The sequence below is a fragment of the Melanotaenia boesemani genome, chromosome 15, assembly GCF_017639745.1.
Source record: "Melanotaenia boesemani isolate fMelBoe1 chromosome 15, fMelBoe1.pri, whole genome shotgun sequence".
Classification (NCBI taxonomy): Eukaryota; Metazoa; Chordata; class Actinopteri; order Atheriniformes; family Melanotaeniidae; genus Melanotaenia; species Melanotaenia boesemani.
The window spans coordinates 30,088,894-30,102,861 of record NC_055696.1 but is presented as its reverse complement, the minus strand read 5'-3'; positions in this window follow the sequence as shown (position 1 = coordinate 30,102,861).

Below are 13,968 nucleotides of genomic sequence, written 5' to 3'. Positions count from 1 at the left end.
CCCAATTATGATATTCTGTGTAGGATATCTCTGTCTAAGTTCTCTAACAGAGTTGGTTAAATCAGATAACATTAATTTGTTTTGTGTAGTTGAATTGTACCCATATACATTCCCCAGGATAACAAAATTGTCCTCAATAAGACAGATACAAATAATCCAGTGACCAGAGTCATCTCTTTTAGTAGTTAATATCTTCCCAGGAAAATTGTTCATAAGTATAGCGACCCCTGCTGACCTGTTACTGCCATGACTAACATAGATTTTGTCACCCCATTGATTAGACCAAAACTTTGTATCCGCTTTATTAGAGTGAGTTTCTTGAAGTAGAAAACACTGTGCTTTTTGGTTTTTACAAAAAAGCAAAATAGATTTTCTTTTCACAGAATCTCTGAGACCCCTAACATTAAGTGAAACATAAGAACACATAGATTGTAACGAAGACATAAAAGGAAAATAAGGAAGAACAAGTACAAATAGATATAAGCTGGTACTAGAACGAAGAACTGAAGGAGCCCCTAAGTATTCTAAACAGTATAAAACTGAGGATTTTAGTTTAGACTCTTAAGTGCATTGAAATTGATCAATATGTTTTATATAAGAAGGATAACCGTTTGCCTTTGTAGAGCCAGTATAAAGTTAACGTTGGGATGTTATAGAGAAACCAGAGCAAAAGGATATTAAGGTATTTAACACCTGCTCACTAACTCAAGTAGAGAATTATTCAAACTGTAGTCAGGTTAACTCGAATATAAAAAACTCTTAAATGAACAACACACTTAAAAGGTGAATTTAACTATAGTTGAGCATTCAATATGAACCCTTTTAAGTGAGAGTGAATGTAGTTTTAGCCAGACTAATCCAAAAGAACCCTGTTACCACTGATGTAGCCCACATGTCCTCTGAAGTAGACGTTCTTGCCTGCAGCCCGAGCTTGCTCCATCTTTGGCCAAGCTGCCGCTCGAGCCTCCCGGTCAGCTTTGCAGAAGTCTTGCTTGAAGAGAATTCCCAAGTCTTTGCAGGTCTTACAGTTTTTAGACATCTTCCAGAAGGCATCCCTGTGGTGTCTCATGACGAACTGCAGGATGACCTGACGGTGCCGGCCCTCCTCCTTTCTTCCCAGGCGATGAACCGAGTCCACCACCGTCTCCATCGTTGCAGCCCACTGCGGCGCTATCTTGGACAGGATACCGATGACGATGTCCCGGGTGTTTTCATCGTCCTTTTCTTTAAGACCTTGAATTTTTAAGTTCCACCGCCGCTTATAACGCTCCATCTCTGCAACTTTCTCTCTCAGCTCTTTGTTTTCTTTAATAATTTGTGGCATTTCTTTTCCAAATTCCTTAATCTTGACCTTGCATTCCTTTATCTCAGCTGCGTTCATTTCCACCAGCCGTGAAATATTCGCCACCATTACAGAGTTCTCTTTGAGCTGATGTCCGAAGTCGTCGATTTTGGATTTTAGTTTTTCTATGGCAGTAACGAGAGCCTCGTCTCCCATGACTGGAGATTCCTGCACAGTTTTTACCTTTGTTGGTGGAGTCGAAGACTTTGTAGGAGTAGCAGGGGAAGTTTTCCTCTTCATGTTGGTATTAGTGGTGACGTCCAGGAATCAGTTATTTAGTAGGCGTTTTTTTGTTTTTTTTTCCAGGAAAAGGCTTTGGGGTGGCTGGGTGGGGGGGGGATGATTTCTAAAAATCACTCATAGGTTTTACAGGTAATTTTGGCAGATGTTTTTAGTCCTTAATGTGTTAAGTTATGCATTCAAAACAATATAAACTATGTAATATGGGAGTTATTAACAACTACTCGCTGTATAAAAATGATCCGTCAGTGTTTTAGCATTTGTAGCATCGCTAGTCTTTCCTGTGACATGCAGCCTGTTTTCAGCCTTATCATGATGCATTTTCCAGCTGGCCCAAGATGATTTTTTAAAGTTTTGGCTTAAGAAGTCACCCCTCAAAGGAAGACAAAATCAAATATAATAAATTAATATTATAATATTAGCATTAAATCATAATGGGGGTATATGGTTTCCACTGAGCAGGAGGGATTTGAAATATGTAACTAATAATGTAAATAATGTACAGTAGTGGATTAGTGGAATATTTGCTCCTAAGATAAAGAAAAGATTGAGAAAAAGGGACAAAAGAACACATGGAGAGGAAGACAACAAGAAAAAAAAGGAGAGGAAGAAAAAAGATGGACAAAAAAGAGAGAAATACAAAAACTACAAGAAAAAGGCAGGAAGAAAAAAGAAGAAGAAAGAAAACAGAGAGGAAGGCAACGAGTTTAAGGGACAGAAGTAAAAAGGGAGAGACAACATTAAAAAAGGACAGGAAAAGAGGTATAAAAGGTAAAACAAATAATGCATGTGTATTCTGTTAAAATGTCCATATCTGTATAATTGTTACGTAGGGACTCCACAGAGACAAGGGCAGGTTAACAATACTTTATTATTAAGGCGGAACACAAGGTAAAGGGCTTACTCAGACAGGACTGAAGGAGGGACAGGAACCAGGAACAGAGAAGGGGTGAGTCCATGAAGAACGTAAGTTTAAGGTCCAACAGCGGGTGACTGTGGCGCTGGTGTATATAAGGACTGGTGAGTCAATGGAGGACAGGTGTGACAGGTTGATTGGAGAGCTGGGATCAGGGACAGGTGTGGAGGATCAGGGGAGTGCTGGAGGAGTGGCAGGACAGACTGTGACAATAATAGACCTGTTGTTTTGTGTTGTCTTCTCATTTCAGCACCACAACATAGAGAACAGCCTCTACAGGCTGCTGCTGCTGCCCAAATTTGAGCTGGATAAAGGTACATCATCTCTGTCACATATACAGTCATGAAATTACAATAGACATAGTGAAATCAGTTCTGTGTATGTGATCCACCCTACATATTCTATCAGAGAACCTACTGGTAACAAAAATAGTGCATGTGTATTTTGTTAAAATATCTGTATCTATATAATTGACCTTTTGTTTTGTGTGTTGTCTTCTCATTTCAGAGGGCCCCATGCCTGCCTTCACCTTGGGCCCCAAATTTCTTAAATCCGCCCCTGTGTGGAAGGGGTGGACACTTGCAATGATAGTGAAAAAAACATAACTAAGAAATAACATAACAAAATAACTTTATTTATACATTAATTTGACCGCCTCAGTGGCACATAACTGTAATAACTCCTGTTTCGAACCCGCTGCTGAGCTAAAAATATCCAGGAAAACTGGCATTCCAGCCTCTGGAGACACATGGGACAGTTACACACTGATTATATTTGCGACAGTTCTGAGTGATGGCTGTATATCCTCCACCTCCACTTGTTTGTGGTGCTTCAGATGTGTGCATCCTTATAGTCTACTGTTGCTGACTCGTTACGTTTCAGGATTCCACCTGCATGAATAGAAAAAGCAAAATGATTAGAAATATGGAAAAGGCAAAAACATGTTCCTGTGGCATCCAGTAGCAATGCTGGTATAATACAAAACCGTCTCAGCAAATGTTAAGATAGTCATGGTAGACATTTGGCATTGTTTTTTTTTTTGTTTTTGTTTTTGTTTTTCCAGCATCATAGCAGCAAGACAGCTGGCAGTCATTTTCACACCTGTCTCAACAATCTCCACTTTTTCAGAACTCTTCCATTTGATTTATTAACACATGGGCGCACAACAGTAAACGTAAACTGACTAACTTGCTAGTAGCCTGAAAGTGTAGTTCGGAGAAGACCAAGGGTGTGTCCCAAACCGCGCACTTCTATACTTTGAACACTACATTTAAGTGCTTAGTGCGCTGACAGAGAAATTTCAGTAAAAGTACTGAAAGTACCCGGATGCTGCCCTAAACTCGGCCAAAAATCTAGTGCAAAACGATGGACCAACGCACTAAACGGACGCCATCTTGCTGACCTAGTGGAAGGGGAGGGACTTTCAACCAGTTTTTCAGAGCTGGCAGCCACCGACTCAGTGGTACCTTTGCAGGCGGAGGATATTTTCTACTGTTGTAAGTATGAAGTTATTTGATCATAATTCTAATATAAACTGCAGCATGCTTCTTATCTCTTCTATCCCTGATGACAGTTATGGATCTGATCATTTGTTGGAGGCTGCAGTAGAGTTAGCAACGTAAATGTTAACAGTTTTATAACCGATTTCGCGGATGTAGGTGGGCTAAAAGTGTTAAAAATGATTAATACTATAGGTTCCGTATGTTTATTCATGATGGTTGAACCTCCAGATTAAGCACTGCGAGGTGTCTGGCGTAAACGAAATGGTCCCTGATCTGAAAACTGATTAGGAAACACCGCTGGTTAGAGAACCGGCCCGTTTCGATGGTACCGCTGACGAAGCCGTAGCTGATTGTACATCACTTTAGATAAGCATCTGCAAAGTACCCATAAAGTACATATATATAATAATGTTTGCTTTTATATAACCTGCCATTCTGTGTTCACCGCAGGTCACTGTGGCATCAAACTACCGAGCCAGCAGTGGCACTGAGGCATTTACCACCTGCTGGCTACGATGCTGCTGTGGAGAAGAAGAGGTGGCAAGAGAGAAATGTTTTAATAAAAAGTTTAAATAAAATGTTTTCTGTATCCCTGTTTCAGCGTCTTCATTACTGCATTTCATATTTTAAATGATGATTTCTACTATAATCGGTTTCCTGTTGCAGACGTGAAGGTATCAGTGTAAACACCAATGAAAACAGATGTATAATGTAACGTACTTTAATTCAGTTAAGATATCTTTGCCTATTTAAAAGCTGTTTTTTAGTATTTTAAATTGCACTTTATACTAACAGGTATGGAGGAGACATGCAAAGACACACGAGCATGTGCTGATGGTTTCTATTGTTATCAACTGAGATAGATTAATACAGTGGAGGCCACGGTTCTTTGTTTCACTAATGAGGCCTTTTAAAAGGCATTTAATAGCATAAAAGTATGATGACATGCAAACGTATGTTAACGTGATTTTGGAAGAAAAAAAAAGTATATTAACGGAGCGGCGCTGCTAAGCTGGTACGTCACAACCGGTAAGTGCATAACATTAGTGCTCAATTTGGATCAGGACTTACCCACAATAGTGTGCACTACAGAAGGTAGTGCTTAGTGCGCACTACGCACTACCTTCCAGTGCACTCATGTAAGTGCACGGTTTGAGACACACTCCAAGGCTCCTATCAGTGCTTTTGGAAGGGAGAGGGGTCTGCGTAGCACCTGTTCCTCATTGGGAAGAGTAAACTATATTCATTTACCTCAGTCTCCAAAAGTCTCTAATAACACCCGAAAAAAAATCGCTAGATTTGTTGCCAGTTGCTTTTCTTTTTTTTTTTTTTTATTTCTTTTAAGTTGCTAGAGGGGTCTGAAAACTCCCTAAATACAGCGAGAAAGTCACTAAGGCTAAGTAACAGCACTTATCTTTAGCTTAAACTGACAAATGCTCCGTCCCTCTTTTCTGGACAATTTCTATGCTTTAGTGAATTGAGAAAATTCACGTTAGACATTTCCCTGCAGCTACACACCTGATTCAAATGACACCTTGTTGTCAAGTTCTGCACAATTCTCCTAATGACCCATTAATAATTTGACTCAAGTGCATTGCATATATCTCAATGTTTTTAAATCTCCTCTAAAATGCTGTGTAAATGATGAATTCAATATTATCATGCATTAAAAGACATCAGTAGGATTTAGGTAAACGCTGCTAAATTTGACTTCATTGTGATTTTTCACAAACTTTTTATTCTGAACCGAGGCCCTGCACTCATAAACTTAATAAAAACTACTATTTCCAGACCATTATATTGGGGAGGCATCTCAACCCCCTAATATCATCCCCCACCACCCCCAGAAGATCTTGTTTATTTTATTTTCTATAATTACTAAATTAATATCTTATATGTTTTTCATTTAATTATTTTATATTCAAATATTACCTTATTTAGGTTTTTTTTTTATTATTTTGCACCAGATGACAACAGAAGTAATCTAGGGTTCCATTTTCTCTAGAACAGATTTTTATTGTTTATAATAAAAAACTAAACAGCCTGGTATTATTTATCTTATTCATGTCTCAACATTTCGTGTGCACAAACAGGTGTGATAAACTCCCACCAGCACTGAGCACATGTTAGAATTTGTAGCATCAACCACCTGTAAAACAGACAGAAAAAAAAATCAGCTTTAATGATAACAGCTGCTCAAAAGAGTAGCTGGAGATGGAAAGTATGCAAGCAGCTATAGAGCTAGTTTACAAGCTTTAAGAGATAGTTCAGGAGATGTCTATTTTAGGCAGTAATGCACCCCAGAAATTACAGCTATGTCTGAAGGACATAAAGTATATTTTCTTAGTACACCGGAGTAGTAAACTCCGCCACAGTGGCATCGCCTGGCCTGAGTATTCCTGGCTCTAGCCCCAAACATTTCACATCAAGCCCCGAATGTTTTTTTTCACCCCAGAAGTAATAAGTTTACAATAACTCAGCTACCTTATGATATAAGGAAAATGGTAGTTTTGTAATTTCCTGGCTTCTGTGAATGCAACACAGGTACAACAATGTGACCAAACACAGAGGAATTTTATGAAAGCGGGGAATCCGCCATGTTTTATTGGCTAACAGCCCAGCGTTTTATCCCTAATCTGAACTCTGGCGTTATTTTGAGTGGCCGGTCATCATCAGCGGTCAAAAATGGACATCAGATGATTTTTTAATTTAAATAAGAAAGACAACTCTTCACTTGTGGTGGCTGCCAATGTGCAGCAAGACTCCGGGCCAACACATGAAACAGGTAAACAGACAATTTAAACCCTGTACATTAGGCAGATCATTAATGATGATGCATGATAAATCGAAGGTTAAGCTAGCTGTACTAAACCGTTAGCCTTTCCCTTTTCAGTTATACACATTTGCATTAAATCCAGTGGTGAGGTCTACAAATTTCGCTGGTAAACCCGCTGGAAAAGGTCCCGAATTTCCCATAACCACTATAAAGGAGGTGCTGCTGTGAGTGTGTGTGTGTGCATGCGTGTATGCGTTTGTGTTGTAGTAGATGAAAACGGCTTTCCCATTAGTGTTGGAGGTTTGGTTTCTAGATGCTGCTTTAGTACAAATATAGCTACAAAAAGGACAGTTTTATAATAATGTTATTTACTGATGTTGTTGCGCACCTCCAGTTCACTGGCTGGTCAATAGTTAAAGTCCAGCTGTTAAAAAGTGTTTTACAATTTATGTTGCTTACAATACATTTATATTTGGCATATAAAACCAGTCTTTCACGATCTCACCTTTGTGTGGGTGCCGGGTTCGAATTACGGGGGAGCTAAGGGGAGCTCGGCTCCCCTGAAAGGCACAGGAGTTCCCCTAAAGACATTCAACTGATACTTAGAGGGGGATCCCTAAAAATAATTCACTTTCAGGTTACATTTAATTTTTCAAAAGGTTCCTGATGTGTCTTGAAAAGAATAGCATTCGTTTGTCAGCTTTGTGGTTTATTTATTTATTTAATTTAATTAAATAAATCATCCAAATGTGATCCAGCACAGTGGACTGCAGCATTGTTTGTAGTAACCATATTTTTGATTTTGCTACGTGCACTAATATATATGCGCGTGCACATCACGGTGCACGCTGACAAAGGCTCACCTAAAAGCTCCGGTGTAATTCGAGCCCTGTGTGGGTGTATACTTTATGTGTTAATGAGGTTGGTGGTTCTTGTATGAGTGTGTTGCTCCAGGAGAGGGGTGAGGGGAGACTGGAAGGGAAAATCAGAGTATATCACTAGTTTAAACTAGGATATACTACTGAGAAAATCTTAGTTGTAAAGATGGAAAACAGCAAGTGAAAGAAGGAAAGAAGATAATGGAGAGAAAAGAGCAGCAGACACAGAGGTCCACCATGCAACTTGACACAGAACTAACTTTTGTGCTTGTCAGGGAAAGAAAAATGGGGGGAAAACATTTAATACTGATTTTCGTGATCTTGTTTACATAGTCACATTTTAGTTTGAAAATAAATACATAGTGAAGCACATATTGCAGTATTTGGCTTTAAACAAGAAGCCACGATTCTCAAGAAAGCTTAAATAAAAAGTTGTTTTTTACTGCGTTGGTTTACTGAGATTCCTCTACGAGGGTGTTGGCTCAGCCCCCAATATTCCCAGGTCCTGATTTGGTGTCTGTAAACCAAAATTTACTGCATTTTCTTCATATAGCAGTAGGCCTTCTTTACAGAGAAAAGGACATTTTGTGCGTACTAATATGATTAATTGCAACATTTCATGCGATTAATCGCGCTAAAAGATTTTTTTTTTTTTTTTGCGTTACCCCGCACTAATATGCTGTTTTTGTAGTGCTTGACTTTTCCAACACTAATGTAAATCGTCAGCTATGGAAATAAAACTCAATGAAAAGAAGATGGACCTTTACTCTACATTTTAAGCTGTGCGCTCTGGATGTCACCTAATATGCACAAACATATATATATATATATATATATATATATATATATATATATATATATATATGTATGTTTCCTGTTTGAAGTGTTTCCTCCTCCTTCTTCGTGAAAAGCAACACTCAGAGGAGGCTGCCTCCTGCACTTATAAACTGCAGAGTTTGTGATGCAACATCTGACTGAAAACAGAAGTCAGAGAAACTGGTTTCTAATAAATAATTCCTTCTCATGTAGCAGTTTTCAGCATCCTATCAGCTGGAGAGAGTAAACATGTAAACACTCAGCATATTAAAGCATTGTTGGTGTGGAGGAAAGAGGGAAACGCCAGTCAGCTCTAGCTGCCTCATCCCAGCCTGAAACCACAAATTCTGCTTTAATTTTCTTTCAGTGTCTTAAATATAAATTGGTTTTTACCCTTTTCTGAACACATGATTGAACATCAATTTACCAAATCATTTTCAGTTTTTTAAGCTTACAACAGATGAAGTGTGAAAACTGTTCAACTCTGCGATCATATAAACTAACATTTTAAAGGCATCTTTAAAACATCAAGTTAGTCGTACCCCCAAAAAAGTTGGATTTCCATGATAGTTGGATAATTTTTTTGTTTATTTGTACCTTCAACAGCATTACCCCCACCTCCCACCCCCACCAAAATGTGCTAATCATTTCTGTTATTTAAAAGTAGTTGAAGCCTTGACAATGATGGCAAACATGCACACACACAGTAAGCTTTACTAAAACACATTTGAAACTTGTCTCAGAAAGCTTTTCTAAATTTGTTAACTGGACTGAGCCAAGTTCAGATGACTTAGATGAACTACATGAATCTGAGCCTGTTGTTAGTCCACGTGGTTGTATGCAGAGGAGGGCCCAAGAACAAGAACAAGGCAGGAGGCAAGTAGATGTAGGAAATATGGATTTATATATATGTGTATATATATATATATAGGGTGGGACTCCCTATAATAATTAAAAAAATAATTCAGTTGGCTGTGAAATTAATTTAATGATATAATGATAATGACTTTTTCCTAAAGGGGCAACATTTTGATGACTGAATCAAATACTGTATTTTCTCGACTAAGTCGCTCCAGGAGTTTAATTTGCAACAGTTATAAAAAAATTTGATCAGGAAAGGCAAGTTTTTCAACTTCACAATAGCACACAGAACAACAGGCTGAATATGTGCCCACTATTTACCTATTAAGTTATTAGTAGCAGGCAACACATTACTGGGTAACTACAGGAACATACAAGAAAAATATGCAAAGAAAGAACTGTTGAAGTACAGTGAAAAACTTCTGTTATTTCCTGGTAGCTATGTCTATTGTCTATTGGTACTTAGTAAAGTGGAGATGGAGTTCTTAAAAGCAACTCTTTTGTTTCCCACAAATTAAAAATATAGTTGCTCAAACATATTTTAAATTGGTAACAGGCTTTGCTTGGATGGGTTTTATGTAAAAAACAAAAAAATAAAACACTTTACGTGATTTTTTTACTGAGTAATTGCTGGTGATGTACTGAGTATGTAGAGTGAAACTACTGTAAAAGAAAGCCAGCTTGGTTTCTATGGTATTAAAAGGTCATTACCATCTATCTATGAAAGATTATTTTATTTTCCATGTTACCCGTACACAGACTACTCCCATCTAAATTCTGCATTGTTACTACGTAAATCATCAAAATGTACAGTGAAACTGTTCTGTAAAAGAAAACCAGCTATGCTCCCATGGTATTGTATTTTCTCTGCAAACCATACAAATCTGGTCCACACACATACAAGTTCCTCATTACTATTTATTAAAAAAAATGTCAATGTCAAGTTCTTTTTTAAAGGTCCCATATTATGCAAAATTTACTATCTAAAGATTTTCTAAGAGTCATGTGTCCTCATAGCCTGTGAATGTCATGAGGGCTGGCCTGCATCACCTGCAGCTCACTCAATCAGGCTCATCTGCTCCACCTGGGTCTCATCAGCACTCACTCTCCTCACCTGTTCATCACCCTATATAATCCCTCCTCAGCGTCTACTTCCCTGCCAGATGGTCATTTACCTTCCTTGTGAGATTTCCTGTAGTAATCCTTGTCTTGTTCTAGATCTCTGTTGCTGACCTTGCTACCACTCTTGGACTCCCCATTGCCTGATCCCCTGCCAGACTTTCCTGATCTCTGCCTACCTGGATTTGACCTCTTTCTGGACCGACCTCCGCTTTCTGCCTAGCCCCACTTCCTGGACCTGGTTGCTGCGCCTGCAGTCAGCCTGCTCCCTTCCTGCCTCTACTCTTCCAGCGCCAAATAAACGGTCTAAACTCATCACCGTGTGTGGGCTGAATTTCCGGGTCTTCCAGAAACGACCCAAAAATGAGAAAATTCTGTCTTGTCTCTCACTTGCTCCACTTTTTAGTGAATGTCCGCTCAAACCGGTGAGATTGTAACATCAATAATGTCTGGTATGGAGACACACAGGAAGAACGAATGATGATGGAAGAAAGAAAGATCTGTGCTACATTCTTAAAAATAAAGATTCAAGTTAGAACCAAAGGTGGTTCTTCACGGTGATGTCATAGGGGAACCTTCTGAGGTTCTGCAAAGAGCCTATTAACTATTGATTCTTCATAAAAACCATTTATTATTATGTTCTTTAAAGAACCTTATCAGGTTCCTTGTAGAACCTTAAAATGAGAACTGGTACCATTAAGAATTCATGACAAGTTCTTTGCATATTTAGCTATTTAGAGGACATTTATATTGCGTACATACATTACTGACCCATTCCTGTCAAAGCTGTTTTCATTCACACCTAGACTTTTAGATGTTTTGAAGGGATGTCTCAACCAGCCTGCAATACATATGCTGATAGAAAAAAGACAAATATGGTTCTTTGCAATACATGAATTTTATATTTTTCTTGAAAAAAATTCTTTCCCCAAAAAAACACACTACAGTTTGATACTGGTCTTGAGAGCCACATAACTGAAAAGCAACAATAAAAATCACTTTTAAACGGTAATACATTTGCTGAAAACAGGTAAAAAATAGCAAATGGCAATTCAATAAAATGTATAAAATTGACATCTTGCCAGGTTGATCTACAAAGTGTTGAACATAGTAAAACATTTGCAATTCTCATCAACAGAGTAAAAGTCAAAGCCATAACGAACAAAGCCAAGCCTGGTCTTTTACAGTGAGTTATAAAACCTTTATGCGGCAATAGGAGCAGAACGCTTCATTTCACAAATCAAGGCTTCCAAAACGGAAACAGGCTTTCTCAGATTTTTGGGATACTCAACTAGGAAGATGTGATAAAGTGAAAAGGCAACAGCCAGGGCAAGGGAGATGTCCACACTGCTGTCATCAAGGAGTATCTCTGTGTCATCCATCTTTACAGCGATGGCGCTGCTGTGCACCAGGACATAAGGACAACTGCTGGTGTCGGAAGCACTGGAATCTGTAAAATGTAATTTTAACAAAAACCCTTAGACTCCTTTGTCAGATAAAAAGAGGTTAAGACGAAGTTGACAATATTTCCATTTACAGACATTTATTATAACAAAGGGTTAAATTGCAAAAAAAAAAGAACAGAAAAAAAAGCTAAAGGCTAACGAACTAGGAAATTTTCTGTAATAATTTTAAAATGTTCCCATTTGTTGTCCGGGATAGCAACAATCTTTCTTATGATTTTCTCTTTTCAAAACAAGAATCACTTGACAGAACAACTTCAGTGCACAAAATAATCACAAAGTGTAGGACAAAACACTTTATCTTATCAATGACAAATTGCTGCTCTTCTTTGAAGACGGAAGGTAGGAGGAGTACTGCAGTGTTCTGACCTTAAAAAAATGTACATGAATTGTAAAGAAAAGTAAACGGGTCTCAAATAACACATGCAATTTATCATGGTAAAAAAAAACAACAAATATTTATAATTAAATTGTAAAGTTGTTTAAATGGCACACATACCTCTTCTTTCCTCCTCTGTCTCTGAGGCATCAAGCACAACCAAACACTTGTCTTTGAGGGCACTTTTAAGAGCCTTGTCAAGGGTGGTATTTGACATCTTGGCAAAGTTAACAACCACTTGTTTGTCCACATCCACATTGCTTACAAGTTTCATTTCCTCTAGAATCTGACACACACAGAATGAAAAAGAAAAACATAATTTAAGAAGTAGCTAATTTCATTTGAATTGCTAATCTCTCACAGACACTGATCAATAGTTGTATTCTGAAATCACATCAGATTTTCTGCAGTAGCACATAAGTCTATCAAGTTGTTTTACTTTTGCTGATTAAATGCCGAATGATTCTTAATTTGTCATAAAACAGTTAAACGCTGTTAAGTGTCTGAGTCGCGCAGAATGATGTCCTGGCAGTGTTTGTCCAATAGATGGAGCTCTGATTCAATCCACAGTCCTCTCCACTGTCTAAACTACAGTCAGGCAACATTACAGCAGTGGGCTGAGCGGGGCTTGCAGACAGGTAAGTTCTTAACGATGTTGTAAAATAAAGAAGCAACATGTCTCCAGCTTCAGTTTAACTCTCTTTGCCATGTGTAATGACAAGTGATGCCTGCTTCGTTGCATAGGTCATGCTTTTCATTCACGTTGCATTGTTAAAGTTGTGTTATCCTGGCTAGTCTGTAGTATATAGTGCAGCGCACTGATACCAAGTGTGATCTCTGTGTGTGATGTGGTCAGTAAGTTTGAACTTAAAGAATGACACGTCACAATAAATGAGTAGTTTGTACCTTCCCTTCCCTTATTATACACTTGACAGTATAGAAGGACCATTAGCTGCTCATTGATGCCCATTTTAGGAGGAGCGGTGTGAAGAGGGGAGGTTTATTCAGTTTAGGGCCAAAAAGGTAAAATAATTACCATTATAGTCTGTCTTCAGCAGCTGTCATGATGTCACTCTTAATTTTACTTTGTCAGAAAATACTAGACCATGACCCTGGCTGTAACAGCGACTCACTATGTGTGTTGTTGTGGAGAAACATTAGTGTTGGACTATTTGTGACCATTATATATTTAAAATGTTAACTATCAATGATAACATGTTTCACATCTGAGAAAGTCTGGTTCTGGTTTATATGAGATGTCACTTCATGGTAAAGAAAACAATAGAGGAAAGAAAATGTAATTTAAGGTTAAAGTCAACAGAAGGCTGAATAAATACTGTTTTTCCTGTAACTTCACTCATTATGTTGCTCATATACAGCATACAACTACGGCCTAATTCTATAGATAAATTCATCAGTACAGTTGTGTTCAGAGGTTTGATGCTTTGTTGCATGTTTTTGTACCTGAAAATTCCTCTTTGCTGTAAAGTCAAACAAGTACTAAAGTACAAAATATTCTGAAATGGTAAAATGTTCTGCCTGTAATTAATAACTTTGTTGTTGTAAGTGTTAAGGGACCAAAAAAGAAGCTATTTTATTCATTATATTTTTTTTTTATTAATTGTCTGATTCATCATTTGTCAGAATTTTTTCTGTCAAATATAATTGGCATCGGC